The 26,014-nt window shown below is 43.4% G+C and overlaps 1 protein-coding gene across 1 annotated transcript in view; it reads right to left on the minus strand.

Annotated features, from left to right (window-relative positions):
- LOC146984933 (nuclear receptor coactivator 3-like) overlaps positions 1-25,192 on the minus strand; it is an 84,353-nt gene extending 59,161 nt beyond the window's left edge. Inside the window, exon 1 of the mRNA XM_085782572.1 lies at positions 25,066-25,192. The gene's annotated coding sequence lies outside the window, so the exon portion shown is untranslated. The remainder of the gene's footprint in view (positions 1-25,065) is intronic.
- Between the last annotated feature and the right edge of the window lie 822 nt (positions 25,193-26,014).

The raw sequence follows: 26,014 nt of genomic DNA on the forward strand, positions 1-26,014 counted from the left end.
AGGAGGGATTAACCTCAGGACTGCTGTATTAGAGTGATTGGTTATTTAGCGAGGCGTACCTAATAAACTGGTCCAGGCTGCTCTGTAGTTCAGCGTGCAAACACAAAATACACAGAACCAGGAGAAGGAGACGTTTCTCTCCTCCTCCTCTTCCTCTTCCTCCTCCTCCTCCACACTCAAAATCTAAAAATTAACATCAGATTAATGAGCTGATTTCAAACTCACAGGTGAGGTTGCTGTCGTTTGAACTTCGCTGTGCAGTGATGATGTGCACAGTTTGTTTTCCAGTCAATCAGGATCCTCCTCCGGTGACTGAAATTCTATTAAATGTCATTTTTACTGAATCATTATCACTGACACGTTGATATTTAAACAGCATTTCACTAGCCGTTGCAGCTGGTTTTCATTATTTTATTGGACGATTTAATCTAAAACGCGCATCATATTTTATCGCCTCATCATCAATTTAATTTGTGTGTAAAATGTTAATATGTGAGGAAGACAATAATGATTAAAGCTGTCGAAAGTGTGTAAAAAATACAATATGAAGATGTAAAGCTGGTCAGATTTAACACTCGAGTACAGTACAGTGCATTTTAATTTACGATCACACGCAGTACTACGTAAGAGGGAAGGCAGGTTGACACAGGTACGACAACGATGTTATGAATGGTCAAAAATCATTCACGCATGATGCAAAATGTGAGTTTGTGTGTGATTGAAAGGTTTAATATGAACAATGTATGTATATATACACACAGTATATATATATATATATATATATATTTTTTTTTTTTCATTATAACAACTTGCAACTGCCTAATGACACCCAATCTGTGTCATACACACATACGCATAGGGTATATAAATGTATATAGCTTTTATTTTTATTCTATTTGTATATATATTTGATTCTGTTGTAGTTGTATTTGTATTGCTTTGTTGATTCTTGATGCTTTCGCAACATAGTTCTCGTAACATTCATGCCAATAAAGCAAATTTTAATTGAATTGCATTGAAAGGTTGAAATAAAGGTCAATAAATTGAACTTATAGGAGTTGAGAAGAGGGAATTTAAAAGAGAGAGAGAGAGAGTGAGGTGAGTGTGAAAGAACAGTATGTCAGTGTAAAGGTGTTTTTCTCACATGAATAATTGCATGCAGATAAAACCTGAGCTCTTCACTGCTCGGGAAGGAGAGAGAGAGAAAGAGAGAGAGCACCTCTTCTGCTGCTGCTGCTGATGCAAGTGTGTGACGATGAGTGAGTGTGTCTTGAGTGTGAGTGAATAAGCTGTGAGACTTTTCTTCAGTGGCGACGGGACATAATTGGCTCACAACAACCCATCGGTGTGGTCGTACAGCCGGAGAACACCGTCTTCTTCTCCTCCACCTCTATACTTCCCTTCTCCTCGCCTCCTTCCTCGCGCTCTCGTTCTCCGCGGTGACAGTGAGGGAGCAGATTCGACACATAAACACCACCCCTCCCTCCCTCCCTCCCTCCCCTTTTTTTTCCTCCCCCCCTCCTCCCTCTGTTTATTTACTCAGAGTCCAAAAACTGCACAGCACAGGGGAAAAAAAATGATGGGGGGGGGGGGGGAGGTGTGGAAGAGAGAGAAAAAGAGGAGTGGAGGGAGGTAGATAGATAGACAAACATGCACTGCAGATTCAGCTGCACACACGTGGATGGGACACGTACACATGCACACACTGCGCACACACACACACACACACACACATACACACATACACACACTCTCCTGGTGGAGCATCTAAATCACATTAGATGCCTGCCTGCCATCCATCACTCCCACAGACAAAAGCACATGCCGGAGAGGCAGGGAAACTGCATGGCAACATGCATAACCACCCACAAACAAACACACAAACACAAACACACACATACACACACACTCACACTGGGTCACACAGAGCAGCCAACAACACACCTTGAAACCAGACGACAGTGTGCAGGAGAAACGCAATCCTCTCCCCTCTCCTCCTTCCTTACACACAATATTATTCTCCCAATCAGGAATCAACTTGCATTCACTTGCACGCACATCACTGTCAGCACACATCAACTGTACGTTCAAGGAGCCACTCATTTGCCTCCGTCGTGCCGCTGCTGCTGCTGCTGCTGCTCTGTGTGCTCAGCAAAGTTGCATTAGCATCAGAGAAAACCAACAATCCTATGATAATGCAAAAGAGAGAGAGAGAGAGAGAGAAAGAGAAAAAAAACATGGTTGCTTTAAATATTTAAAAAACGGAGGCAGGGGCAAAGCGACATCTTGAGAAATCTTTTTTTTTTCTGTCGGTATCAATCTTCTTTCCCATTAGAGGGGGATGGGGCCCTTATCTAACTGTGTGTGTGTGTGTGTGTGTGTGTGTGTGTGTGTGTGTGTGTGTGTGTGTAGACAAAAATGTTTGTTGGGGGTGCCTCTTATCTTGAAGAAGTGCGGGTGCATGTCAGTGGGGAGCATCTTACCTAATGGGACGCATGGTGAGTGTGTGTGTATGTGTGTGTTTTTTATCTAATGGGCTGTCTCTTGGGTAATATAATTGGCTGGCAAGACGAAGAGGGAGGAGGAAAAGATGGAGAGGCTGGAGAAGAAGTGAAGTTTTTTTTTAGTTTTTTTTGGAGGAGGCAGGACAAAGTTGATGTCTGCTCCATACATTATGAGACCATATGGTTGTGCCCAGTGTGCAGCAGCAGCAGCAGCAGGAGCAGGAGCAGAGCAGAGCAGCAGCCCCTCATCCACTTGTCTATCGAGCCAGTCTCTCAGCTCGGCTCCCACTGTTCTCCCTCCCTCCCTCCCTCTGGCTCTGTCTGGTTAACTCAATAACATCTACAGCCTCCTCTCTTAGCTCACTGGTTTTTTTTCACAGGCAGGGGAAGCAACATTTTTTTTTTTTTTTTTTTTTTTAAATCCAGCCCTTTTTCTCCTCCTGCTTCCTCTCATCCCAGACGAGGAGCGGCAGCTCTGGCTTTCGTCTCCTCCACACCTTTCTCCCCCCCGTCCTCCCTCCCTCCCTCCCTCCCTCCTTCCCATCTTCCTGTAGACACCGTCGTAGCAACCCCTCGACTCATCGTTGAGCTTAATCCGAACCAAAAAGGATTACTTCAATCGCATTAAAATCTGACAACTGACGGTGCCTCTGTATGTGCCATCTCGTCGATGACAAGCAACGAGACTGTGTTTACACGTGCACGTGTGTGTGGAGGTGTGGAGGTGGGGGGGGGGTTGGAGACGCCGGGACAACTTCTGCATCCTGTACACTACATGGTCTGTGCTTGCAAAACAGCAGCGACAATTACAGCAGACAGTCCTCCACCGCACACTTCACTGTGTGGGTAAGAAATTGCTAATGACTGAATGCAGCTGCAAGCCGGCGTGTCTACGTGCATGCACGCGGCATCAAAGCAGCAACGGAGAGAGAGAGAGGGCTGCTCTCTTAGTTGGTTCATGAAATCATTTAAAATCGGCCCCGTTCCCTACACACACACACACACATACACATACGCTCACACACTCACACACTCACACACACCCTCCCCTCAACCGTTTGATGTGTAATGAGAGAAACCATTAGCAGTAAAAATGGGCTCTCCCCGCCCTGCCGCTCAGCAGATCTTAGTCAGAGCCACAGTTACATGTCTATTTATACATTCACTCCTCTTTAGGTTTTCTTCTTGTGCAGTTTGCAGGGAGCAGTTTGTGCAGCACACAGTCAAGAAAGCTGCTTTTCCTCCTCCTGCCCCTCTCTCCTCCTGTCTTCTTCCTCTTCTACTGCTTCTCTCCCTCTGTGTCTATTCCCATCCCCCCTCTCTGGCTGTCTCCTCCCTCCCTATACCCTTCCCCCAGCTCTTTCCTGCTCTCTCCCTCCCTCCCTTCTCTCCTCCCTCCCTCCCTCTCTCATCAGGCTATATGCAGCAAGGCACAAATTCATCGGGGGGAAAGACAGACAGCAAAAGGAGAGCTGGAGATGAGGAGAGGAGGAGAGGAGAGGAGAGGAGATGGGGGGGTTTGAAACGGAGAGATGGTTTAGACTGAAAGAGAGCAAAACAACAGCGAACGACAGACTAACAGGGAATGAAAGGAGGAGGAAGGCGTAAGCCAGATAGAAAGAGACAGAGAAAGTGAGAGAGAGACGAGAGGAGAGAGGAGAGGAGAGGAGAGGAAAGAAGAGGAGGAGGAGGGGTAGGTCGGTGGGAGACCAGCAGCGAAGAGGAGGAGGAGGGAGAGGAGGAGGAGGAGGAGGAGGAGGAGGAGGAGGGAGCAGCGATGGGCGTTCCTCTCCCAGTTCCTGCGAGGTCAAAAGTTTACCGTGGTTTTAATTTCACCTTTCCACAGCCAATCAGAGCTCGTATCCGGCTGCTGGGGGAACTTTGACCCACTCGGAGAATTTGACTGTAAAGATGTGACGTCGCTTCTGCTGCTCCACCAACTCTCACTTTATTCATTTCTCTATTTCTTCTTTTTTCCCCCCCATTATTATTATTATTATGATAATTATTATCATTATCATAAATCCCACCCATCCTCTGCTTCATGATTATCTGAAAGTCCTTGATAAAAAATTTTTTAAAAAAGGACAAAAAAATACTAAACCCAGTTGTTGATCTAAAGAGATAGCAAAGAAAAGGGGGATGTACTTTTCCCTCCGCCACCTTCGACAGCGTGTGGGTCGAAAAAGAAAAACCACAGGATCAACAACAGCCTCTCGTCGAGGATGAACAATGCAACGCCTCACAGTCCAGAGTCCATGTTAACGCCACTTGATTAAAACATCATACACATAAATACTTGCAGAGAGACACACCCCGCGCGCTGCCAGTGTGCGTGTGTATGCATGTGTGCATGTGTGTGTGTGTGTGTGCGTATATGTGTGTGTGTGTGTGTGTGTGTGTGTGCAGGCATGTGAGAGTGGAGCGAGAGTGTGAGTGTGTATCTGAAGGGGGAGGAGGCTGCAGTTAGATCATAGCATCAGAGAGGGGAGGGGCGGCTCTGCAAATAGAGCGAGCAGAGAGTCGGCATGGCTGGCGACGGGAAGTAGAAATGGCTACAAGCCTCTTGTAAGGAGACCAGGCCGTGCATGTGTGTGTGTGCATAGTGTGTGTGTGTGTGTGTGTGTGTGTGTGTGTGTGTGTGTGTGTGTGTGTGTGTGTTTCTTCTATAGCCTCTTCATCACTGTCTGAGTGTGTATGTGCGTGTTTGATTAATTAACAGCCGCGGTCATTGAAGAAGCTCCCTGTTGTTCTATTCTCCCCACATCAGCTGCACAATTGCCCCCACCCTCCTCCTCCTTCTCCTCCTCCTCCTCCTCCATCCACCTGACTGCGATAATAAGACACACACACACACACACACACACACACACACACACACATACAGTATATGAGCACACATCCTCATGAGAGCAGCAGGCTGTAAATCTCGCGGGTGTGTGCAGATGAAGTGAAGACGGAGCAGAACGAGACGTGATTCGATGTATGGCCACCTTCCACCTGTGGCTGACTTCTCTCTTCACACAGACACCGTGTTCCCATACAGCTCTAGATTAACTCTGTTATTATCATTATTGATTATTTTCAATATTATTATTGTCAAAAAAACAATAAAAAAAAACAAAACAGTGAAAATCTATTGTCGACTTGCATCCGGAGCCGGATGTCGTATCTATAAAAAAAAAACTATTATCATCACAAAAATGAGCCGCGCTGTTGCACTGACTGACGTGTTACTTCATTACGACGAACATGGACACTGTAGTTTATTTTCAGTCAATCCCACGTTCACTGTTCTGCTACTGTCAACACACACTAAAGCACTAAATCCATGACTGAAAAAGACCTCAACAAAGGCACTATTCACTCATGTTTGAATGATGTTTGCCAAAATATTATTTTCTAGGATACTAAAAAAAAAAAAAGGAGAGTGGGGTGAATTTTTTTTTTTCTTTTTAATCAAACATAGTTTTTATGTCATCAGAAGAAGGAACCACAGACAAACTGGGAACGAACAGATGAATTGTTAGTTTTGATATTTTCAGAGGATTTCATGCATCTCAAATACAAGAATATCGTCAGCCTAATTCTGACAGTTTTGTGAATGTTCATTATATTTAGATGAGAAGTTTGTGTGAGAAGTTTTTCAAGCTTTGATTTTAATTTTATCTAGTGTCTAACGATGCTCAGATTTCACATAAAGTGGTGATGTAACATCTTCCGTATCCTCGATTTGGCCCCACGTTGGGGAACATTGCACAGAGAAGGGCTGGACTGCTGCTAAAGCTGAAACAGTAAGTCAATTCATCCAAGATGTGGCACTTAATCAACAACTGTTTTGATAATTGTTTATCATTAAACTTGTCAGACATCCACTGCAGCTTCTCAAACGTGTGGTGCTGTTTGCAGCAGAAATAAAGGTGTTTAAAGGTCTTTAAATGACCTGTTTTCTCCAACCAAACATGCAAACAAAAGCAGAAAGTCGTGACCTTTCAGTAGCTGGAACCAGGTGGGGACATCGACATTTATCCAGGAATTACTTCAATGATTAAAATTGTTGTCAATGGGCTAAATAACTTGTAAGAAGTGGTATTTTATATATCTAACAAAGACATAATAATTAATTACTGAATATTATTGTGTAAATCTACTTATAATGTTTCAGCTAATGACAGTAATGAAGCCAGTGGTGAAGCCTGAGCAGCCTGTGATGCATTTTATGTTTTACAACTTCTGCATCATTTGGTTCAGGAGGGTTAAATAAATTATATATTGCAGGGACAGAACAGCATTACTACAGTTTCTTTTTTCACTCTAGCGCTGAACTTCATTTATAAACCCATCGTCTTTTATGACATCTTCTTTTAAGTGGCAAAACATGAACTCACGTTGGTAAATCTTGGCTTTTAAGAAAGTAATATGTCAGTGATTAGTAATTGGAGATTGATGGGTTTGACTAAAAAAAAGGGAAAATAAAAAATGAAACAAATTTAAATTTTTGGGGACTTTGAACTTGAACCAATAGTTGTTTTCATTTGTGTGAACTGGACTTTGAGCTTCCTCTTGTGAAACACAAACTGACACAAGACTATTTTACGTAGATAAAAACACAAGCGTGGAATCTGCCATTACCACGTCTTCAGTGTTTCCATCTTTGCCTCAAACACTTGTTCTGTCTTTCCACCTTCATTTTGGCTGTTTTATGGTAACACACACACACAAACACAGACACACACACAGGACCAGTGGGTTGTTCTGTGGCAGTGTGAAATTCAAGACGACTCGACGACTGCGAGAAGACGTTGAAAGCAACTGAAGGCGTTTTTCCTTCCATCAGTTAAACTTCGTCTAAAAGCCTGGAGTTAAAAGCTTCAATTCGCTGACGTTGTTGGTTTTTCTTTCGGTGGATTTTTTAACAACCGCTGGAACAACGGATCCATTAAATCTATACAAAAATGGTGCGAACCCACAAATATTGGGAGTTTTAAAAACAATCTTCAAACTCCGCACTCCAACCTGACTGAGCTGCTATCGTAAAAAAAAAAATGCTCTGTAACACCTTGCCTGAGGGAGAGAGGCCTCAGTGTTACCCCTGGGTTTAAGGTTACACAGTCAATGGACTGTTTGAAAAACACTTGAAATTTAACAATGTCAACTGCATTGCCCATTCTCCTGCTGCTTCAAATCCCCCAACCCCCCTGTGGCAGTAAAACCGAAAACCTTTCCCACTCTCCCCCGTCTTTCTCTCCTCCCTGGCTTCTTTCTTTCTGTCTGTCTGTCTGTCTGTCTGTCTGTCTGTCTGTCTGTCTGTCTGTCTGTCTGTCTGTCTGTCTGTCTGTCGTTCAAGCAGTAGACGCAAAGTGAAGCTGTGAAGCAGCCGAAAGCTTGTGGAAAAAAGAAAAAAAACAAAAAAACAGCATTTGTGTCCCTTACACTTATCCAGGACCTCGCTTTGTTTTGTCGGTAAATACAAACTCTAAAAGTGCTCCAAAAACAAACACACATTGCACAGTGTGTGTTTGTCATAGCACCGTAATCACACAGCAACAAGTTACCCAACCCCCTGAAACCACCTCTAACTCCTCCGGCTATATTTCTGCTCTTTTGTGCAGCTGAAGTGTGTCAGGACAGAGGTTAAATACAGAGCAGTCACAAATTAGTCCTAACTACTCAGGGCTGAATATATGTTTGCATCTCTGAATAATGCCGTGTCAAAAGGCCACATAAAGCTAACAAAGATATACAGCGAGCAGAAACGCAAAAGAATAAAACCAAGGACAATGAGTACTCGTCGGCTTTGTAACCAGTCTCCTGGTTCACCGATCAAACGTTCTGCATGTGTTTGATTTATTTCGCAATAAGACTCATGCAGCCAAACTTGTTCTGGAGGCAGGAAGTCTTACGCCATAGAAACAGGAAGGATTGTAGGCTACATGTAAACACTGCTGTTGTTTTTGGACACTTCTTTAATTAAAACCACAATCCAGTGATTTAGATTCTGCTGCCTCACAGCTACAAGCTTTACCGTTTCCTGTTTCACACCCTTTTTTTTTGCTGCGTTTGGTCAGGACCAATAATTTCTGTCTCTGCTGTTTTAAAAATGCTGAAAAGTGTTTGTTTTTTAAAAAAAAAAAGCCTGACAAACTTTTAAGTTGTTAAGAGTTTGATGCATCTGAAACATTACTTTGCATTTGCGTGATACCAGTTTCAGCTGGTAAAAAGCTGTGGTCACAAGATGAGTGAGACGTGATGAACACTAGAAACTAGAAGTCGTCATATGTCATCACAAAACAGGAAGTAGTTGGGCTAAAAAAATGTATCTAAGATTTGTTAAGTTGAAAATTACAGCTTTTTCAAGTTTTGGTGACAGAATCACATGTAATAAAAGTTGTTTGACACCACTGTTGCCGCCTGAGCCGGTTTGGGTGGAGAGCTGATGATCCGAATGACAGACTCGATCCTTTAGCCACCTGTGGCTCAGTGCGACTAAACTCAACATGATCTGCGGCTGTTACATTGTATAGGTTTGCAGAAAAAGGAAAATTAATTGATACTATAACCTATTTCTACAGCAAAGAAGACAAACAATATAGTTCTTTGGGTAGGACGGAGTGATGATTAAATCCCCTGAACATCACTGGGTGAGGAGAGATGAAAAAAACAGTGAACCTCCTCCTGTCATGATACTTTAATAAGTAGCCGTAACAAAATTGAAAACCCCCCCTTTGATTTTTATGAGTATCTCATGGAGCTTTCACCTTTGGTCAATTTGGAAAAGTAAATATGCGCCCTGCAGCTAAGTCCTTTATGAAGTTTTATTCTTCAAAAGCACCTGCAGATTTTCCTAAAAGTTGAAACAGTCATTTGTAGAATTTATTGCCGCCTCTCCTCCATTTATTTCCTTCCAACCGTGGTTGTCTGTGAAATTTCAGTAAATTACATTAAACCAAAGAGAGTTAAAGAGGCTAACCTGGTTCAACTATTGGCCAACTGTGATATGGAAAAACAGACCAAACCGTCTCATAAACTAGTTCATGTTCCCTCTTCGTTTTTTTGTTTTTAACCCCAGTACTATTTTGGGTTCTGAACGTCCAGTAAGCACCTGAGCACATCTGTCCAGCTGCCGTAGGTTAGGACTTCCTGACTCTGCACAACAGTTAGATCATGTGAAAGAGTTTGCCAACAACACTGCACCACAGTGTGCACAACACTTTGTTCTGTGCTCAACACCACTGACCAGAACTTAAGGTCGGACTAGAAGTGCCCTCCAGGTAAATTATTAATGGCTTGTTTTCTTTTTCCTCCCTGCTCCTCTGCCCTCCCTCTGTCCGTCTCTTCTCCTCTCCTCTCCTCTTCTCTCTCGCTTGGATTGTTGTTTTCTCACTCTGCTCCCTCTCATCCAGTTGTTCCCACCTTCTCTTTCCCTCTTTTCCTTCCACCCTCCCTGTCTTCTCCCTCCCTCCCTCCTTCTCTCTCTGTCTAAGTCTAGTGTGTGGAGATGGTGTTATTTTTAGCCTTGGTTAGATAGGGAGCGAGATCGTGCTGGGCTAACACGTACTCTCCACAAGGCCGTTACTGGAGAACCTATCACCAACGTGTGACAGAAAAACACTGTTCACTTGACACATACAGTGTGTATGTGTTTCCACAGTGTGTGTGTGCATTTACTCTAGTATCACTTAAATATGACTAAGCTACTTTCCCTGTCGTAGAAAGGAAAGTCCTCGCAGTAACAGACATCACACTTAAAGGTGCTGTATGCAAGTATTTGCTGGCCAGAAAAACACCAGAAAAACACAACCAGTTAAGCATCAACAGTGGAAAGCAACGCAATCTTAACGTGGTTATTTGCCCTTTGAGAAGTGTGAACTCTTTCTCGCACTCATGTTAGAGCAGATTGAACGTTACGGTGACTCAGTGTTGCCTCCGAAGGTACAAAGAGGTATAACAAGAGGGGTCAGGTTGGGGATAGCTGGTTGGCATGCTAACTCTTTGCAACATGTGACTTATTCCTTCCCATCGTCTTATTTTTCAAATGTTTTACACTAAAACAGCTACATCTGGCACCTCTGAAGATACAATATGTGACACAAATGTTAATGGGGACACCACTGCTGCGATATTCACATTTAGATTGACACTAAACAGACTAAAATCAAGTTATTCATATTTTTTTGGTGCCGTCAAAGATTTGTTCAATCATGTGTACAGTTAGAGATAATAGAAACAACAGGCCAAAGTATCAAATAATCAGTTTACACTTCTTTGGAGTTCAAATTGAGATATTTGACAACAGATAGTGAGTCGAAGCTGAGAAAAAGTTGGCCATGCCTATCCTTAATTCCTGTTTGCTTCAATATTTATGACTTTCATTGTCTTTCACTTTCGCTTATAAGCCTGCTATAGTCTCAGAAGTTGTCTCTGTATTACTTGTTATTTGTTGCTGTTTCGGATAAGCTCTCATTCATTTTAGCAACACTAAACAGGTTGTTACCTTGGTTTTGACTCTACAGGTCTGAGCTGATACATTAGTCAGATTGTGATCAGTTACCAGTTCTGCTCTACTCTGCCTGTGCTCTTTGATATTACCCCATTAATACACCACCTAAAGGGGCTCTAATTAAACGCTGAGAGCTTTTCTGTCTAAATGAGTCAAAGTAGTATAATATTAAAATGAGATCAACAAAAACAAATGCATTCACAAAGCAAAGTACTAATTATACAAACAAAAAAAAGTAGTTATTGTAGCATCAATGGCGACATCCCACCGGGGTCTACCTTGTGACTTCTAATTGAAAAAATATACTATGTCAACATGAATTCACGATTACAAATCTATATCTATATATAATTGTTTGCGTGAAAAATCGCTGACATAGACACAGAGGATAGTGAAGAAGCTGCCTTGCTCAGGAACAGCTTTGTGCCCTATTCAAGTCACAATGACTCAGCATTATGTGAACCTTAAGAGTCTCATGTCAAAACAGAGCATCTTTGACACCAAACTGATCCTATCTAACAGGATATCCACGAGGTAGGCAGCTTCACAGACAGTCAAAAAATCTGAGCGTTTTATTGAATGGATTTTTTCTTTATATGCATACACATTCAGTGCATTGTTTCCCCAGGAAGCAAGTCAATAACTCATTGAATAAAATGAAAGTAAGGCAAATATATCACTTTTGGTAATGTCTGTCTGTTAGTAAGTCCACCACTTTGATAGAGACTGAAATATATCAACATATGTTTGATGGATTAATCAAAAATCTAAGTTTTTTGCGCTGTAAATCACAGGCTTTGGTGATCAGGCCGACGTTTCCAGGCATTTTGTGACAAACTGAGTTGAGTTTTCCTCTTGTAACTTGACCGAAATCAGTTCAAATGGCTGAACAACACACATTTGTCCACACTAGGTTTATCACAGTAGATTCTGTCAAGTAGCAAATAGCTGTAGGGGTAAATGAAGCTTTTTTCCCCCCAGCGCATTACACCTGAATCTACCAGGGATGCCAACAGTCTGTCAGTCATCCATTAGTCGAGCTTGATCAGCTCAATAGACATCGCCAGCCGCCTTCTAGATCTGCAGGAAAGCCGAGGCTGCTCACCTGATGGTTACCTGAGTGGGCAGCCGAGTCCAACAGCAGATGATATTTCATCCATGGGCATCATGTCTAACTGATGCCAAAACGTAGAGACGGGAACACAACACAAGCCTCAACACAAGCCAAGCGAAGCCGTCTTTTTTGGGTAAAGTCGTATTTGGTGGACGACACCTAAAAATACACAACACAAGAGCTATAAAAAGCCCCAGAAACACAAGAGGAACGGGAATCTTTGTCTCACATTGCGTCAAATCAATATTTAAATTCTGGCCACTAACGAGAGCATGAGGGTGTCGCTGCCTGTTTACTACGACTTGGATCTCGCAGGGCTAACAGATTCATTTTGAGGGAGGGAGGGAAGGAAGGAGGGAGGCAGCAGGAGAAAATGAGAGAGGTGGGGTGGTGTTAGAAAAGAAAAAAAAAAAAGCTGATTCAACCAAAGACGCTGCTTCTGCCTGAGCTGAAGCAGATGCACGGAGGGTTTCTTTCCACTTCCCAGCTTGGCAAAAACAGATGGGTAAAAGGTAGTAACTCTGCTTAGTCCCTGTCCACAGCAGAATGTGAAATTCAGCAGTTTGACTAAAGCCTGAGCCTCCGCCGCATGTCATGTGCAGACTTTCAAAACCTCGTAAGTCAGACACTGACCAAGTTCTTTCTAAGCAAAACACCACCATACTAATACTAATGGGGCTCTAAACAGCCCCAATTCTTCTTGGCATCAGTTCCACAAGTTGTAGACTCTTTCGTCCCAAAGATGTTCCACTGAAGTTCACAGATCTTTTGCTTTCTAATGTGTAATATTATCATGCACGAAGTCGCCATTAGAAGATGGTTAATTGTGGACCTGAATGGATGCACATGGTTCCCAACAATACTCACGATAGCCTGCAGCTTTCAAACCAAGATTGATTGGTATGAAGAGACCCATAGTGCCAAGAAAACACCACCAACAAGGAGGTTCTGGTGAACCTGTGCCTACTGCAGCCTCACATTTCTGATCTTGGCTCTCACGAAGTGGACCCTGATCTAACACTTCTGCTGTTGTAGCTCATAAAAGACTCAAGGTTCATTGTGTTGTGCTTGTGCACGCTCAGTGGAGTGGTTACCTGAGTAACCGTAGCTTCTCTGTCAGCTGCAACTGGTCTGGTCATTCTTCTCCGATCCTCTCATCAACATATGTGTGTCCAATGTCCATCCATCCACACACAGGATGATTTCTGGTTTTGTTGGATCATGTGGAGTTAAATCTATAGAGACCACACTGTGCAAAAAATATGCAAGTTTCATGCTGAAGTTCTCCAACTGAGTCATGAAACACCGTTTATGGGAAAAAATAGGGTTTTCTTCCAGAAGCAGAGGCCAAAGTAGCAACACAACTCTATTATTATCACTTATTTATTTTGTTTAAATGATACTATGAAATTTTAAATAGATTTTTTTTTTGTAAACCCCTGGAGGCCTAGTGAGTGACCACATTGGTTGAAGCTAATTTGGATCCAAACACGCCATGCACACACGCAAAAACGGCAGTATTAAGCCATCACCACCAGTGCTTGTGCAAGGTGCTGTTGTGAGTACGAGTATGTTGCAACTGGGCTTGACAGGAGGTAGAGATAAACAAGCCTCTGTGACATCACAGCACCAAGACTGCGGCCTTGGAAGGGAGGTGGAGGGACAGCCAATCGGAGGAGGCCGGCTGCTCCAGTCCACACCAAGGTGACGAGGTGACGGGAGGGGGGTGGGTGGCAGACCTTGGAGTATCCTGAGTTGAGTGATGCTGCTGCTGCTGGTGACACTGGAGAGAGGGAACTGGTGGATGGACGTGGCCGTGTGCGTTTGTGTGTGTGTGTGTGTATATATATATTGGGGTATAGAGTGATATGGGAGGTGTGGCTGCTGAGGGGAAGGCAGGACAGGAGTGAATTAAGTTGAGGAGGTGGTCACGTAACAGCCGGGTTCAGGCAGAGTTGAAACCACTTGCTGGCTGTGCTGCAGCTGGGAACATTTACCTTAACTCCTGCCCCATAAATGTTTGTGTGGGTATGTGCTCGTATGGGTCCGTGTGTGTGTGTGTGAGTGTGTGTGTGTGTGTGTGTGTGCACGGGCACGTTAAGGAGCTCTAAAAACACATAAACTCAGCCCGGATTTTTACAATGGAAAATAAGTAAAAAAACAGAACTCCCCTTCTTACACACTCGGAGGAACTCTTTAACAAGCATCTATTACCTTACAGCAAGAAGAAATGTGAAACTAACCCCCTCCTCCCCCTCAGATCCTGCTCTCCTCAGCTTGGGGTGCACACAAAGGTGACGGATTGAGTATTTTAACTCATTTTAAACAATAACACACACGCACACACATACACATACACATACACACTGCTGCTGCTGCTGCTGCTGCTCCTAAACCCATGATGTCACCGACCACAGAAAGTGACATGATTCACGTAAATAACGACTCTGCGCTGGTTTGTGTGAAAATCCCACTGAACTCTGCGTGCACCCTGCAGAAAAACAAGAAAAACAAGAAAAACATCGTCCATGTTCGGCACCGGCACATGTCGTCGTCGTGTCTTCACGATTTTAAAGGAAATTCACTATAAGCCGAGAGCTTATCTGTTAACACATGCTGACAGTGGTCTTCTGCTATTTGACCTTAATGTGTTTGCAGAGCAACAAACATGTGAGTCAGGCTTCTTACGCCCCCCCACCTGCCACCCGCCCCCACCCCCCCACCCTCAACACTGTGTGATTTCCACTGCTCCCAGATAGAAGTTGACAATCATGATAGAGATGAGGCCAAACCTTTTGTCATCAATCCAGAACAGTGGCTCGCTAAACAGCACTCAGACACAAAATAGACCAAAAACAGACTGCGTCATTAATTCTGGCAGTGTTTGAAATTTATCAAATAAACAGGCCGAGGTGACATTGTAGGTTTTTTTTTTTTAATGAAGTTAAAAAAATATATAATAAAAGGTGATGATGAATCACACAAATTAATGACCACGCATTATAGCCTTAAAAAAAATGTCATGATATTGCAATGTATCTTTATAATAGCTATTTATGGTGATAAAGAAACAAAAAAAATATGTGAAATAATGTCAAACTGACCTGCCTGTATTGGTATTGGTCATGAATCAATAATGAACTTTAAACCAACTTCCACTCCAGCGTGCCCTACATGTTGTTGTGTTGCGACGCTCACAGAGAAATGAGCCGATTCACTCCACTTTTCTAAACTTCCAAAACTTTCTTTTCATACTGTACCACTGTGATGTTGTTGCTTTGCTTTTCTGATAATTACTGCAATGCAAACAATATTTTCCGCACTGTCATCATGACATTTGGTGCATATATTCATAGTGCCACAGATTCCCCAAATTTTCCACAAGCACAAACCACAAAGTTGAATATGTGGCTTGAAATGAAACGTCTCCACAACTATTGGATGGAAAAAAATCTGGTTCATGGCTCCGTAATCACTTCCCAACTCGACATACTTTGGTTTATGACCAAATACCTACATTTTTGTGTTTAGTGCTAATTAGCAAACACATAACAACATGTGATTATAAGGACGTTGCCATGCTAGCGTTAGCCTATAGTACTCTTGCCTTGAGTCTTGTTTCCTCTATTTATACCGATAAACACAGGAAACAAGAGGCAAAACAATTTACCATAGGTTTTTTTTTTCTTTGCACAATCTGACACGACTCGAAATAGGCGTCATCTGACACCAAGATTTTATTAGACGCAATTTCACACAGTGTAACATGCAATGAACCTGCAAGATGGTTGTTTCGACACGGTGTATTGGGGCCTTTAATGTAGGAGAGGAAGAGGAAGGGGAGAGGAGAGGAGAGGAGAGGAGAGAAGAGGAGAGGAGAGGAGAGGAGAGGAGAGGAGAGGAGAGGAGAGGAGAGGAGAGGAGAGGAGAGGAGAGGAGAGGAGAGGAAGGAGAGAGGAAGGAGAGAGGAGAGGAGAGGAGAGGAGAGGAGAGGAGAGGAGAGGAGAGGAGAGGAGAGGAGAGGAGAGGAAGGAGAGAGGAGAGGAGAGGAGAGGAGAGGAGAGGAGCCCCAGGTAGCTTCACAGCAATGCACCATTAGAGAGAGGAAAACACAAAGCCGAGCTCTGCTGCTTGCTTCTTCTCCAGCCACTGTATCCCTCCCTCTCTCTCCCTCTTTCCCTCTATCTCTCTCTCCTCCTCTCTCCCCCTCTCTCTCTCTCACTGACCAGCTAAATATTTTATCAGCTGGCAAAAGAGCCTACAAGCCCCAAGGCCAGGGGTTCTTTTTTGTTTGTTACTATATTGAAGAAAGTAAGTGTGCATGTGTATGTGTCTGTGAGTGTGTGACAGAGTGGGGGGGTCGGGTGGGGTGGGGGTGGGGGGGGGTTTGTTCACCGACCACAACGTCATCAAAGTGCTTTTGATTGGTCACTTTGAAGTAGTTCTTCTGTCTCTCTCCCTCTCTCTCTCTCTCTCTCTCTCTCCCTCTCTCCGTGTGCATCCTCTGTGCAGCACGCTGCTCGGTTCAGAACTGGATGAACGACCTTGAGCAGGCGCGAAGGGCTGTGTTGCCATGGCAACGAAGCCTCGTGCAACCAGTAACAGCTGGATGCAACAGCACTCCCTGAATTTTAGCGGGAGTCGCCACGTTAATAAAACGACTCTCCATGTCTCCTTCCCCTCCTCCTCCTCCTCCTCCTCCTCCTCCTCCTCCTCCTCCTCCTCCTCTTCCTCCTCCTCCTCCTCCTCTTCCTCCTCCCCCCTCTTCATCTCCCTCCACTCACACACACACACACACACACACACGGACCTGCACTAACACAAAAGACAGCGATGATTGCACACACTAATACAACATGTTTGATATTAACACAATAACTTAGTTCGCCTCCTGAGCACCGGCTAATTGCGAGCGGCGAGAAAAGAAGCACAAAAGCAGCTGAGACAAAGACTGAGGTGAACGAGACGAGTGGAGGAGGGACAAGACAAGAAAACAAGAGTGAAGCGCAGTGAAGTAACAACACAGGGACAAATGCACCAGGATGGGCACTTGACATTCCTCTCACAGAAGAAATAGCTCTCAGAAAAGGATATGAGCTGCACCGAGGCATTCTGGGGGAAGAAAGGAAACAGAAAGCAAGGATATCCCGTCAACTGTCGATCTGACGGTGCATCAGCTCATCCTTCTCTCTCTCTCCCTCTCTCTCTCCTCCTCCTCTTCTCATCAGTTCATCCTAACAACACTCTGTCAGTGACTCCATTATCACAGACAAAGGAAAGAGAAACTTCTCAACTTTGCCAAAGTCATTCTCAGACTAATCCAATTCTTTTAAAAACATATATATCTTTAAATTAATAGTGCAAAACCAAAAACATACAATACAAAAGAATACACATATGTTGGATATTTTTGCAAGATAAACCACGTTTAATCTGTTGGTTTATTAAATAGTTAATTGTGGCTTGCAGGGCGTCTTGCCTCGTCTGGTGTGATTTCAGAGGTGTTTGCTGACTGGTGAAACATCTGTCCAGGTTTCACTAGTTCTTACAGCTGTTATCGGTTGTTGTTGAAATTGTAACATGAATAAATTTAGGTCAGTGAGACATTTATTAAGTTGATGATTTAATTAATAATGTTGATTGTTCAGTTTTCGGTATGAAATGACTGAGTTTTTGAAGCTCAGCAGTGAGCGCTGGTTTCTATAGTAACTTTAAAGTCAACAAAGATTTAACTTTATAGTATAGTATCGTATTATATAGTATAATCTCTTCGTTGACCATCTCATACAGGAATAAAATTATGAATTCCACAATTTCATATCTTACACCTTTATGATTACAGAAGTGAGTTTTTTTAAAATCAGTAAATGCACCGTTTCTCGTACACACAGACACTTGTAAACAGGGAAACCACTTTTAAAGAAGTGAAATCTGAGATACTTTTACAGCTCTGGTAAAAAAAAATCTACACAAAGGCAGCAATGTGTTTCTTGCAGGCCTGTGACATCATGTGCGAACGAACAACAACATCCGTGACAGAGACTCTGCTACATACGTCCTCAAAGGGGCTTTTAACGTCTGTTTTATTCTGCCGCATCAGTCAGCCTATGTGTCAGTCACAACTCACACTTTCACACATGGCCTTTCTTTTGGGATCTGCTATGTCACCACTGTGCTCAAGGCAGCCCAGGCTGTAGCTAATTCTCCTCTATATTTTAATTTTTAGTGACATTTCTCTCATGAAATGTTTCACTTCATTTTTCTGCCGATTTCCTCAAATTGCATAAACCAATAAAAATGCAAATCAGTGCAGAGACCGCTTATTTATGCTTTTTAGTCCATGTTCTCCATTCTTAATAACTGTTTGGCGAGCCACTTAAGTGTCATCTCTCTGCTAGTGCATCAGCGATGGATGAGAAATGAGTCAATCCCCTCTTGGATTTTTTTTAAACGTTACTTCTTTTTTTGTAATTATCCTTAAGGCCCCTGTTTTCTTTTCACACATGGATGGTGACTGGTGCCTCCCTGGCAGTGAAAATTAGTTAGTTTTGAGTGTGTTTTGTTTCACAGTGTAACTTTCACCCTAACTATGGGAGGAAAAGATGTTGCACGAGGTAATTTTCACACTTAAGTAGGAAATTCAAAGAAAAATACAAAAAATAACATTATTTTAACGTTATTTTTTTATCCAGATCCAGATCAAAACTTTTCAGATCAGATTGAGCTCTTAATAAAAGAGTGCATTTTAAAAACATGTTGGTTTTCTTTTACAGTCTGTTTGGATTTGTGTGACACTGCAGGTGGAGTCAGCGCTGAGAAACTGTGGCTCTGCAGCTCCAACTTTTCTTCCTGTATCATCTTGACTCATGAGAGCAGCTTCCGGTACAACCACTAGAGCATTGACACCAGCGCAAACAGCACATTCATATCAGTCACACACACACACACACACACACACACAACACTACTGACAAAAAGATCAGCAGCTCATAGAGGAATAAACAAAGGAAGTTACAGTTGTATTGTTAAGAATAAATCTCTATTTTTTCAGCTTATATGACTGTGAATTTGAAATATGTCTGAGAGGGAGAAAGAGACTTCTCTGTCACTAAAGTAATTAAAAAATCCCAACACTTGAGGATAAATTTACATCTCACATGTTAACAAATGAAAAATACAACTCTAAAGCTTTCAAATTCACATTACGAAGGACTTTCATTGATTAAGTGGAGAGTGGCATTATGAGCCTTTAAAGCAGACGAGAGGGTTTTTTAAACTGGATGTGGGATGGATTTCTGGTTTCAAACTGTTAGCTGTATAATAAAATAGTGCTAATTTGAGTGTCAAAGCTACAGCCAACATATAAATCCTGTCCATTTCCAATTCATTATTAAAAGAGCAAGCTGCAAAGTGTTTCTCTTGATGCCTCTACAGACAGGAATACTGGTTCAGGAGAGCCACAAATGTTCGCAAATATTAACTTTATCCATGCAAATCATGTGAATAACACATTAAAATTCAATTTTTTGTGTTTAGTCCCTCACCTTCGAGCTTCTAGAGGACCGGATGAGGGATCCGGAAGCTGCTCATTTGTAGGACCAATATGATTTTTGACACTGATCAAATGTTTCCGCAAACTCAGCCTCTCCAAAAAGTGTGAGAAATAAATGAATGAATGCATTTATCTGAACTGTAATTAAGAGGCTGCTCATCATCCTACAAGCAGAAAGAAAAGGAAGTCTTTCACTACACCTATGCAACAGTCAAAAAAAAGTCTGACTAGCAAAGAAGACAAGCCTCGAAAGATCCACCCATTGGGTTTCAGGTCAGTCCACCAGTTAAAGGGGAAATACGTAAGTCCGGTCGCTTTTTCGCTGTTTTGGTCGTTTTTTTCTCTACAGAGCCCCCCCCCCCTACAGTTTCAGAGTGCAAAACTGATGTAAAAGCAAAGCCAGCCAGAAGGAAACCAATGGAGCGGAGTCTATCGAGGTCGTAACGGTAACATTAACAAGATACCACGGATTATCGGGCGTGTTTGTGTCGTAGTGCCGTGAAGAAGTCCATGTTTCTCACGAGACGAAATATGGGACAATAGGTCGGAGACGCTGATCTTGCAAGGTTGGTTCTTGGCCAAGAGACACTAGGGCAGTGTTTTTCAACCTTGGGGTCGGGACCCCATGTGGGTTCGCCTGGAATTAAAATGGGGTCCCCTGAAATGTCCAGTAATAGGCTTTATGCACAGCTCCACTACTTCCTGAACTTAAACAAGCTCCTTTATTTCCTGTCTTACATTATTGGACAAACTGATTAATCCAGGTGTGTCTGACCATTGTTGTGACTACTGAGGTACTGAGTCAAACACACCTGGATTAATCAGTTTGTAATGTAATGTTAGACAGGAAATAAAGGAGCTTGTTTAAGTTCAGGAAGTAGTGGAGCTGTGCATAAAGCCTATTGATAAAAAAAATCCTATTATTATTATTCTTTTAAAAAAATATGATTAAAAACACCACACACAATCCTAAACAACTGTATTCTATACTTTCACTCACTCAAATTTAAATCGAGTTCAAATAAAATGCAGCATATAAAAATATCTAAGCTGGCACATCTTGATTGACAGAGTAGCCTGAAATTTCTGATTTCAAAATGGGGTCACGCGCCAGAAAAGGTTGGGAACCATGCACTGCACTAGGGGGAAGGCAGAGAGTCTCCATTCTCAGTAACAAGTCATTTAACCATCACAATTACTCCAAAGCTGTTTAATCAAGGTAAAAATCTTGCAAAGTACAGTACACCAGTCCAAACTAAGGGACTTAAAACAAAAACCCTCAGTAGGACAGCCAGGTGTGTTCAGTTCAGCCTGTGTGTGCTACAAAGGGACCACACCTGTACAACTGAAGTTGCAAAGTGAAAGTATAAAGTCATTTTTGCATGTTTAAACACTACAACACCCATGAGCCTTGGGTGCTGCTGCTGTTGCTTTGAAGAAACCAGTCAGGAGGCACAAACAGGAACGAGGAGGAATTCAAAAAACTCTTTGCTGCATGTGCCGATTTGGTTTAGACAAGATAATGACAAAGTATTGGTTTGGGATGGGTGTAACTAACAATTATTTGCATCATCAATACGGCTGCTGATAAAGAGGTCAAAGGTAATTATTCAATAACATGTCGGAAATCATGAGTCCAGCACTCAACATGAATGAGTGGCTGAAGATATTCAGTTTATCACAGAATACATACACTTAGTAGATACAAATAAGGTTATTAATTACTCAGAATGATTGATTAATTATCAAAATAATTTGCTGTGAGTTTCTATTGCTCAATTTACCAGCTAATCATCGCAACTCTAGTGGTGTCAGCTAGTGTGAAGAGATATGGAGTCCAACTGAGACAAACTTTGTGAGGTCACACGAAGGGGGCGGGGAGGAGGGGGGTGTTCACCACTGGACTGGAGATGCCCGAGTAAAGGACAGAGGACACAAATGAGTGAGATTAAAAAAGAGAGAGAGAGAGAGAGAGAAAGAGAAAAGGACGACCCCCTCCTCCACAAAGCCAAATCAATGAGAGCTGGTGAAGATTAATTCCTGTTTAACACATCGTGACACATGGGAGAGGGGCCCCAACAACAACAGGACAACAGTTCAGCTCACTATACACTGCAGCTGGGAGGAGGGAGAAGGGGGGGGGGGCAGCGAAAGACATACCAGAGCAAAAGAGAGCAAAAGAGAAAGAGAGAGAGAGAGAGAGCATTGCAAAGAATGTGGATCGTTTTGAGTCAGAAAACTTCCTGACTGAACAGAAGAGGACACAAAGACAAGGACACAAAAGACAAGAATGCCAGGTAGAATTCCAGCAAGAGGCTCCACCTGAGCCCCTCCCCTCTCCACAGACACACACACACACACACACACACACCCCCTCCTCGCCTCTCCACACACACACACACACACACACACACACACTGAGCTTCCCATGCTCCACAGCCAGAGTGCGAGGTCCTCCCGCTCGGCCTCGTGAGCCCTGCCCCCAGCTCCTGACCCAGTCACCAGCATCCCCTGCTAACCTCTGTCCCCTTTTTTCCCATTCAGCAAACATCATGCATCACTGTCACACTCCTCCTCCTCCTCTTCCACCTCCTCTTCCTCCGCCTTAATGTCCACGCACTCATCCCGCCATCCGCTTATATAGCAAAGACCCCCTCCTCATGGCTGCCTGCAGGTCCGAGCGGCTTTACACACCACACCCACTCCCTGACCACGTTGCCTGTGCGACTCCTTGTGTTGCAGGTTGTAGCAGGCGCGTGTGTGTGTCTGGCTGCACGTGTGCGGAGAGACCCGGGCCACGGAGTCGACTGTAAATCTGTCAGGGGGGAGAGAGGGGCTAAGGGGCCGAGGGGCCGAGAGACGAGACCATGCAGGGGCTCATTGCTGCCACACCCGTCCACTCGGGCCACAGACAGTTCAGCCACAGGAGCCACAGCAATTCATCACATAAATGATTAGTTGATGGACTGAACATGAACCGGCAACAATCTCGACGTATATACAGGCCTATAAGTGTTATTATAATCATTATTATTCATTATATTAGTAGCAGTAACAATAATAGAGTCATTGTTTAAAACCCCTGAGCAGCAGCAGCAGCTCAAATCCTCCTCAGTCTGAGCTGACAAACTGCACATCGACAAGAAGTGACATCTCTCTGCTTTCAAATGACATAAAAACCTACAATCGCAGCAACAATATTTTTTTAATATAATGTATTTAGGGTTCATATACTCAATGATTAAGAGAGAATCTAGTCAGCAGATTAATCAATAATGAAAATAATCACTATAATCTCACCCCTGTGGGAATATACTGTAGGCAGAAGTAGAATAAACAGAATGGGAAAGCAGGGCAGCAAATGATGATTATTTGCATTATATTAATTTACATTATGGCTTTATCTACTGATATATAGGAAATTATTAAGGTCCTGTCTTCTGATGTCTTTTTTCCCCCCAACAAACAGAATAAAACCGAGTTTGATATTGATCATAAACAACATAAGAAAGAGAATTGACTGAGTTTGTGGGCGACTCAATACATTTTCATAATGTTCTCACTATACAGCTTTACTATAACAGCTGGAATACACAGTGTATTATATCATTGTTCTATTTATCTATCTATCTATCTATCTATCTATCTATCTATCTATCTATCTATCTATCTATCTATCTATCTGTGGAATCACTTCTGACTAATGCTGACTGAGTGTAAACCTTTCTGATCAAAATAGTACAATGTGACTAAAAAAAAGGGATCAAGAACAACAACCGTTTTATTTTGGGTATGTCACTGTCAGCCGTGTGTGTGTGTGTGCACAAAGATTGATGTCATTTTATCAATCATAAAACTCGTAACCATCCCCTGGTTCTTAAATATAACGCCGCTGTGCTGCTCTTCGCTGATTTGTGGCTCTGTACACTGAAAGTCTCTGGACAAAACCAGACATTTGAGGGATGCCGACCTGAATTCTTGGGGAAACTGGGATGGACGTTTCTCCCATTCAGAGGAAATAATCACATCTTATCAATCAATAATGAAAATAATCCTTTAGCTGTGAGACCCTATATTTAGTCTGGGAATAATAAAAGCTGGCAAATGTAGGTGAAGTTAAATATCGACAGTGATGATATGATAAATTGACACCCCTCACCTGTCACCACACAAACCATCTGCACCACTTCCATTCACCTTATGTTTACACACACTGAAGGGTATGCTGCTATTATTCAGTGTGTGAGCAGGTACTGTAATAGGGTGCTGGTGACACGCTCAAGGACATAGTGCTGCTTTCCAATGTACACACACATATACACACACACATGCACACAGAGAGAGGGAGGCTGGCTGCTTCAGGGATCAAACCCAGGACGTTCAGGGTTACAGGGCAGTGTGTATGCACAGGGCCACGTTGCTGCCCCCTGCAGATACACAGTGATTACTGAGGATGAGGCAGATGACAGGAGGGGTTATGAAGGCAGACCAAGAAGGGAAAACACAACAAGCACGACGGAGCATTCACTGCTTCTGCTCAAACAACACACAACAAACACACACACATTTACAGGCAACACATGCCTCGTTTAATGCACTGACTTGTGCACGTTGAGGACATACAGGAGAGTCGGTGCACTTTTTTATTTATTTTTTATATCGCTCAGCAGCACACGGGACCCAGGCAGCAGGCAGCAGGCAGCAGGCTGGGTGACTGACATGCAGCCAGTCCGTCAGTCAGTCAGTCAGTCAGCATCTCACCACTCAAACACACCCCTGGCCTCCTAAAAACATGATGCATGTGATGCATAGTTGAGTCTGTTTGCATGCCCCTCATCGACAAACATTTCAGGTCCAAATTCCCTCATGTGGAGAGACAAGCGTCGGGCTCAGATAATGCACAGTTTCCTCCACCGACCACCGACACACACATTACTAGTCAACTATCACCATGTTTCAGTGTCTACGTGTGTGTTTGCGTGTGAAGTGTGTCTGGCTGTGTTGTAACGCTGCTAAAATAAAAACTTCCCGTGGTTGTGTATCTGCTGGAGACACTTCTGTGATCCAGCAGCCTGTGCGTAAACTGGCTTTTGCATGATCGCCAAGTTATCAAACGCGCTGAACAGTAATTGCTCCTGCACGAGAGGGTGGCAAATAAACAGCACGCCCCGCGTGCACTTCCATCAGCGCCGTGAACAGGTTAGTAAACCTTGGCTGTCATGTACTAAATGACCATGCACTGTGCCCTCCGCACTGTGCCGATGCCAATATTGTGTGTGCACCGCCGCTGGGAGCCGAAGTCACTACGTTTCCGTCCTTCTATCGAAATGCAAACCAAATGCAAAGTCGCTCTCGGATCAGCTGAACGTCGTCAAACGCGCACCGGCGGTCTTACCTGGTGGACGTATCTCTCTGCCGGATCGATAATTTCTTCTTTACACCATTAACTCTCCGCCATCTTCGGCACTGTTTGTTTAAATGGGAAACACTCCCGAAGCCCAAGAAGCCAGTTCTGTAAGTTGAGGCGTCGCGGGGGTTTCTGGGTAAAGGAGTCCGCTCGGGCGGAGCGCCGCGCTTCCTGCCACCGCCTCCGATCCGGATGCGGACTACAGGCAGACTCCACCACCGCACGCGAGGGGGGGTAGGGGGTGGGGTAGAGGGGACGGCACTGTCTGTCTAGCTGCCTACAGACGGATGTCAGCGACGATACCAGAGCAGAGAGAGAGAGAGAGATGCCACGGTGTGTATTTTCAGTTTAACCCCAACACGCCACGAAAAAGCAAACACTGGCTGTGTTTTTCTTAAAGAGGCCCAGAGGCATAAAAAGCACAATTTGCAGAGTTTCTATTCAACGGAGGCGTTTGGCTGGAGGGGTTGACACAGAGAAGTAGACAGACTAAACTTGGGAGCAAATTAGGACAGGAAGGTTTTATCCTTGTCTGGAGATGAGGAGCTGGTCCATTTGGACGAGTAAAAGTTGTTTATCTTCCAGTGACCTCGTCTTCAAAGAAAGCTGGGATTAGTTAACACTTTAAAGGACCACTGCAAAAAAAAAAAAAAAAATGAAAAGGGTAGGCCTATTTCATTTTCATTCATGATTAAAGTATTTTAGCTCTTTTTAAGTTGTTATGTCACTGATATACTACGTAATTGCTTTTTATATGGACCGTGGTCATGGTGCCAACATCGTTGGTCACATGGCACCTCACCTGTACCTGGACTGTTAACAATATGTCCACTAGGGAGCAGATCTGGGCTCTTTCCAGTTTGGGTTTCGCTTTTGTGGAACGAATCGTAGCCTACGTATATGTCAAGTCTGTAACAGCACACCAATCTTTAAATTC

The sequence above is a fragment of the Trachurus japonicus genome, chromosome 7 (assembly GCF_045865225.1).
Source record: "Trachurus japonicus isolate A0001 chromosome 7, Traja_1.0".
NCBI classification, from domain to species: Eukaryota; Metazoa; Chordata; class Actinopteri; order Carangiformes; family Carangidae; genus Trachurus; species Trachurus japonicus.